The sequence below is a fragment of the Strix uralensis genome, chromosome 22, assembly GCF_047716275.1.
Source record: "Strix uralensis isolate ZFMK-TIS-50842 chromosome 22, bStrUra1, whole genome shotgun sequence".
NCBI lineage: Eukaryota > Metazoa > Chordata > Aves > Strigiformes > Strigidae > Strix > Strix uralensis.
This window is the reverse complement of record NC_133993.1, coordinates 5,324,333-5,331,269: the sequence shown is the minus strand read 5'-3', so window position 1 is coordinate 5,331,269 and position 6,937 is coordinate 5,324,333.

The following is a 6,937-nucleotide window of genomic DNA, read 5'->3' as shown; positions in this document are numbered from 1 at the left end:
GAGGTGGGGTTGTTCAGTCTGGAGAGGAGACAGCTCTGGGAAGACCTTCTTGCAACACTGCAATACTTAATGGGGAGTTTATAAGAAAGACAGAGAAAGATGTTATCAAAGGGCCTGTAGTGACAAAGCAGCAATGGCTTTAAACTGAAAGAAACTAGTTTTCCGATGAGGGTTTTGAGACACTGGAAGAGATTGACCCGAGAAGTTGAGAATGTCCCATCATTGGAAGTGTTTAAGGTCAGATTAGATGGGGCTCTGAGCAACCTGACCTAGTGGGAGCTGTCCCTGCACATGGCAGGAGGCTTGGACTAGATGGTCTTTTAAGGTCCCTTCCAACACAATCTCTTCTATGATTCTGTGAGTCTATGAATTATGCTGGTGAGTGAGACTGGGTTGAAAGAGTTTCTACACAGGAATATATCTGGAATCTGAGTTGGTCCCACAGGGCTGGAAGGACATATTTCCTGAAGGGATCTTGTTCTTTTTTACCTATAATACCTTAATAACCTATATTTTCTAAGAGTGAGATGCGTATGTAGTACGAGTGAGATGCGAAGCATGGCACAGAATTCAGAAGAGACTCCCTCCCTCATGTGGAAGAGCTCATCTGGGCAGCGTGCATGACAACAGGACGCTGCAGCAGCACTGCACAGCTTTGGCTTCTGTCCCCAGAGGACCTTCTTGGAAGAGTGAAGACTACTGGTCAGGGGTGGAATGTGCCTAGTAAGGTGAGGTAAGAGTGTCTTTCCAAATCCCTGCTAAACTGTGAAGGAGGAGTTTAAAGTAGGTATGGAGGGGGAGGTCTCCCACAGACTGAAGAGCAGGGATGTCACAAGGGTAGAAGAGGTATGCACAGGGGAACAGCATGCCAGGGGAGGCTCTCACACTTCCCCTGTGGTGCAGGTGGTGGTGTACTTAGCTGGCTGCTACACAGTTCCTTCTCAAGAAGAGGAGGCAGATGACACCTTTGTCAGGCAGTTGGGGAAATCCTCACAGTCACAGGCCCTGGCACACATGGGTGACTTTGACCACCTCAGTATCTACTGCAGGAGGAAAATGGCTGGGCACAACCAAAGCAGAACATCTCTGGTATGTATGGAAGACAAATATTTGATGCAGGACATCCATGAAAAGACAATGCAGAGGATCTCTTAGCCCTGCTACTCACAAATGAGGAAGAACTGTTGGATGATGTAAACTCCAAGGGCAGACCAGAAGACTGTGGAGCTCAGGATCCTCAGAGGACTGACTAAGACAAGCAGGAGGATTACTGCCCCTGACTTCAGAAGAGCACGACTTAGTCTCATCAGGGACTTTCCTGCTTGGCAGGATACCATGGGAAACTGCCCTGGAACACAGAGGGTCCCAGGAGAGGGGGCTAACCTTCATGACAGCCTCCTCAGAGCACAAGGATGGTCCCTGCAATGTGCAGAATGGTGAGTCAGGAAAAGCAGAAACACAACAGGAGTGGAAACTTATAATGGAGGTGAAGGCAATCAAGAAAGTTATCTCTGAGCTGATTGGCAGTAAAAGGAAGGCTACGTATTGCTCGGTGAGGAAGGGGACTTGGTGACAAATGACAGGGAAAAAGCTGGGGTACTCGATGCCCATTTCTTCTCAGTTTTTACTGATAGGGCTAATCTCACTCCCACCACACGCCGGAACCTTCCCACAGACTCTCTGGGAATGAAGCAGCACCCACAGTAGAAGAAGAAAGAACTAAGGAGTGCTTACTCTCATCTGGACATACACAAGTCAATCGGATCACTTGTGATGTATCCAAGGGTGTTTGAGGAGCTGACAGGACAGTATCTACTCAGTCCCTGGAAGGAAGATGGAGCACATACTCTCAAAAGCCGTTCCTAAACTCATGAAAAGAAAGAAGGGGTTTGGGAGCAGCTGACATGAGTTGACTGAGGGCAAATCACACCTGACCAACCTCATTGCTTTCTGTGAGGAGGTGACTGGCACTGTGGGGAAGGGGAGGGGCACTGGCTGGGCTGTATCTGGATTTTAGCAAGACCTTTGACATACCCTCATGGGTGCACACACATGCACACCTATACCCACACTGAGGTACGCACACACACAGGCATGAACACACAGACATATGTCATATCTGTGCACTTGCAAAGAGGTGTGTGCACACAGGTTTCCATAGGACCCCATGAGCAGACACAGGCACAGCCACCCCACAAACCAACATGTACACACAGATATTCAACACACATGCTTACATATATGCATCCTCCTGCATCCATGGATGTGCAAACAAATTTACTTGTACGCTGATGTACAGTGACATGCAGACATAAAAGCACATACCCACACACACCTGTGCCCACACACTTACATATCTGCAGACCAATGTCACACCTGTCCATGCTCACCTGCATGAAGACACGTGCATGTGATAAAACACATACACCCTCATCAACAGATGTGCACAAACACACCCGCAGCCAATATTTGTGCACACTCCTGCTTGCCTGTGCATTGTCCCAGACACATGAATGTGCAAATGCACACATGAGCACAGTCAGAAAAACATGCATACAAGCATGACCATGCACACACGCCACTGAGAACCAGGAAGGCCAGTGCCAGCTCTCAGCCTCTCGGGATGACTCTAGGCAAGTCTTCAGACCGTACAGCGACGGCTATGAAGTAGACACCATCGGCTTCAGTGAGCTCAAGAGGTTGACAGTGGTTCAGTCAGATGTTTTGTCACTGGTAAATAGAGAGGAAACACAGCAGAGCCAAAGCTGCCATGGCCTTTCCAGGCATTAAGCATCTCCGTGTCCCAGGTCTGTGTGTCAGGCATAAAATATAAACTAGAGAACACCCATATTGCTGCAGTCACAACCAATCCACTCATTACAAGTGAGAAAATGCTTACAGAGTTAGATGGTCCCAGCTGTGCTTAGTGATCTAAAGGGAAATATGGTGGGTGGGGGACCAACCCCTGCTCTGTAAAGGAAATGTTGCCTCAGTGGTGTATTCACACAGCAGCAGAGTGTCGTGTCCCTGGGACAAGCCAGACTCCCCACAAACTAAAAATAGAAAGAGAGGATAGTATAGATAACCTTACATGCCTTCACATGCTGGGAACCCTGAGCTGCTCTACATCAGCTGCTCTCCCAGAATGAGAGAATCACAGAACAGTTGAGGTTGGAAGGGACCTCTGGATGTCATCTGGTCCAACCCCCCTGCTCAAGCAGGGCCACCTCAAGCCAGTTGCCCAGGACTGTGTCGAGGTGTTGTTTGAGTATCTCTAAAGAGGGAAGATCAGTGATATCCCTGGGCACACCGCAGCAGTTGTCAGTTGCTCCCACAGCACAGTACAATGTGTTGTCCCCTTGCCAGGGCACCTCATCCTGCCTAACACTGCCTAGTCCATAGGGATCCTCAGCAGAGTCCATGGACCGTTGTGTTCCCATGTGTATTCTTTTCTTGTGTTTCCTTATAAGGAGACGGGTTTGTGTGGATGTATGTGGGAGCTCAAATTTGCATATAATTATATGCCAGTGTGCACGAGTCTTTGTGTGTGTCCTTCATCATGAGGGAATGTGCTGCTCATGGCAGGGACATTCCCCTCTGCTCTGTCCATGAGCACCACAGAGCAGCAGGTTCCCAGGGTCAGAAGGAGCCTGAGTGCAGCTGAACGGTGATGGCACCAGCCTGCTAGAGATGTGTCCAGCAAAGACGCTCTGAAGTGCAGCCCCTGGCTCCTGAGACCTCCTTTCCCTGCCTCTCCAAAGCTCACGCTCCGCTGCTGCCAATGTCAGGCCACTACAAGGATGGTTTCACTCCAGCTTGGGTTCTTAGTTTAATTCAGTGTAACAGCAGTGGGAGTGCCTCAGCACGGCTGGCAGTGCCCCCTCCCTGCCTCTCCAGGCCAGGACACGGCTGCTCTCCCCAGCTCTAGAGAGTTCAGAAGGACGGGGATTGCTTTCTGGGCAAGGAGAAAGGCTGAGGAATCCTGCTGACCATGTGCTGGCCATCCCTGAGTGCATCTGCTTCCCGTGCAGTGTCGGTGGTGTCTGGGCTGGGACATGGCCCTCTCTCAGGTCCCTGCACTTGACAAATGTACTTGTGCATCCCATCAACCTGGTGCTGTATCAGGGAGGAACTGAGATCTTGGATGAAACAGGTACTGAATGAAAGGAGCATGAAGCCTGATATCGCTGTGCTGTGAGGGGAAGGACAGACCCTGTGGGTATCACAAGGAAAGCCAAAGAAATGATGACAGCTTTTGATTTCAGCCCACAGGGACCTTCCTGTCCCACATTGGAATCTTATTCTGAGTGCCCAGCAACTGCCCCAGGGAGGGAAGGGATGCTGAATTCAAGACTGCATCGCCCAAAGCCTGCTGCTGTCCCACAGGGCTGCCCAGAAGAGACTCTCTTTCCAACAAAGGCTGTGTACAGTGGGTAAATGTTCTAAGCCCATCTCCCCTCCCGAATATTTGTCTGCCTGGGCTCAGGCCCATCTTGGACACAGTGCAGCCAAGGCTTCCCCCGTTCCCTTGAGTGACCTCAGTGAGATCAGTGCCAGGGAGCTCTGCTGGGAGAGCTCAGCCAGGGCTGATTCCCCTCAGTGTAGCTGAGGACCACCCTCACTGCTTTCTCAGGAGCTAAAAGGCACAGTGGAACAAGGAAAGGGCAGGGGATGTGTGTACCTAGAGTTTAGCAAGAATGTGACAGCCTCTCTCGCACTGCCTTTATGATGAAATTTGTGAGAAATGTGTTCAGTGACAGGATGATAATGTGGGTGGAATATTGGCTGGACTACCAGGCTCAAAGAGTTGTGATGAGTGGTGCAAAGCCCAGCTAGCAGACACGTACTGTTGGGTTTTCTCAGGGATCAGCAGGAAGATCAATACTCCAATGCTTTCACGAACACCACAAGTAGGGGGAAGGTGAGAATTTTCTGCAAGTTTGGGGATGACACCCAACCACAGGCAACAGGCAGACACTGATCTCTGTCAGCCAAATTGTTCCCAGCAGGTCCAGGAAATAAGTGTTCAAAGGAAAGAGAGAAGATGGACTGGACTGTGGACGTGCTCTGTGACATGAGTCGAGGATTCTGGAAAAGGGAGATTTCTAGTTAAGCAAGAGGCAAAAAGAAAGAATGAGAACTGGAATGGATTTCCCTGGGAGATTCTGCAATCTCCATCCCAAAGCAGCCTGATTTAACAGGAACTGTTGCAAGCAGGGGTTGATCCAGACAACCTCTGCAGGTCCCTGCTCAGCTACATTGTGACTGTGTGATTCCCCCTGTCCCCTGCCCTCCCAGGTCACCCTTGGCCTCCCATCCCCTCTGCTAGAGAGCAGCTCGGAGGCATTGTGCTCGGCCTGCAGAGGGGCAGCTGAAGGGAGGCTCTCAGCCTCCTCCGTGCCATGGGCAGGAGGTGAGTGGCTGCTGTTTGCAGGCGCTGAGCTCGGGGACAGCTCTGGGAAGCTGCTGCATGTGCTGGGCCAAGGCCCTGCTGCTGCCCCAGGCTGCAGCTGGCGCTGGGCAGGCTTCTTGTTGCTGGGGAGCCCTTGCTGGAGGAGGGAGAGAGTGGGATTGCCGGGAGCGCAAGTGGTGGCGGTGCAGAGCCGCTGAGCACTCTGAGCCCGGGCGAGCCCCCGAGCGGCGCCGGCGCAGGGCTCAGCCCCGGGGCGGAGCTGGCGGCGGCCGAGAGGAGCGGAGGCGGCGGAGAGGAGGCGCCGCGGCCGGAGCAGAGAGCCGGGGCTGGCGGGGGGCAGCGAGGCGCGGGCGGCGGAGCGGCGGGATGCGGCGGGGCCGGGGCGCAGGGCTGGCGGGGCTGGCCGCGGTGCTCCTGGGTGCGCGGGGCTGGCGGCGGGGGCTGGGCCAGGGGCTGCGGGGGCCGGGGCTAGGCCGGGGCTCACCTGTGACCCTCCTGCTCCTCTTGAAACTTATTCTCTTCTCTGTCCTCCCTTCTGTCCCCAACGAGGTCGTTCCCTCCCAGCTTGCTTCTCTATTCTGTTACTCCACTTCTGCATCCATCCATCCATCCATCCATCCATCCATCCATCCATCCATCCCAGCCAATCTCTTTTCCTCACTCCCTTCTCCTCTTCCTCACTCGGACTGTCCTTCCAAACATCCCTCATACATTCCTGTCCCCAAAGAACCACTCTCAGAGGAACTGTCTCTCCATCCCGTGTTCTCAGATCACACCCCCATCATCTGTGAAGTGTCCCCTTCTCCCCTCTCCCGCTGCACAACATGTTCAGCTGAAGCAAAGGGATTCTTCTTTTCTCCTTGGCAGTGGCTGCGGGCAGAGCCCAGGTGCAGCAGGAGCCGTCGGCAGAGACCAACGAGGGCACCGGCGTCACCATCAACTGCTCCCACCCCAACATCCAGTCTAACGACAACATCTGCTGGTTCCGTCAGCTCCCGGGCCGAGCCCCCGCATTCCTCGCGTTCACTGTGAAAGGCTCCAGAGAGCTGCAGGCCCCGCCGGGGCGGCTGTCGGTGGCGGCAGACCGCCGGTCCAGCGCCCTGTGGCTCGCCCGGCCCCGGCGCGGGGACGCGGCGGTGTATTACTGCGCGCTGGGAGACACGGGGAGAGGAGCCGGGGCTGCGGCCGGGCACGAACCGCCGCGGGCGGGGCCGGGCGGGGCCGGCGGGGGCGGGGGGACAGCCCCGGGCGGGCCCGCCAGGGGGCGCTGCCGCTCCGCCCGCCGGGGCCACCTCGCCCCGCCCGGCCCCGCCCGGCCCCGGGCCCCGGGCCGCTTCCCCCGCCCGCCCGGCCCCGCCACCAACACCGGCACCACCAGGCCCCCCCAGCAGTCAAGGCCTGGCCTCAGCACCTCTTCTCATTGACGGCCGCTGCGGGTCTGTGCTCCCGAGGCCACCAAAGAGCCGCGCTTGGGCAGCGCTGCCCAGGGACAGGCAGACGGGCTGGGCAAGGCAGGCAGGGCAG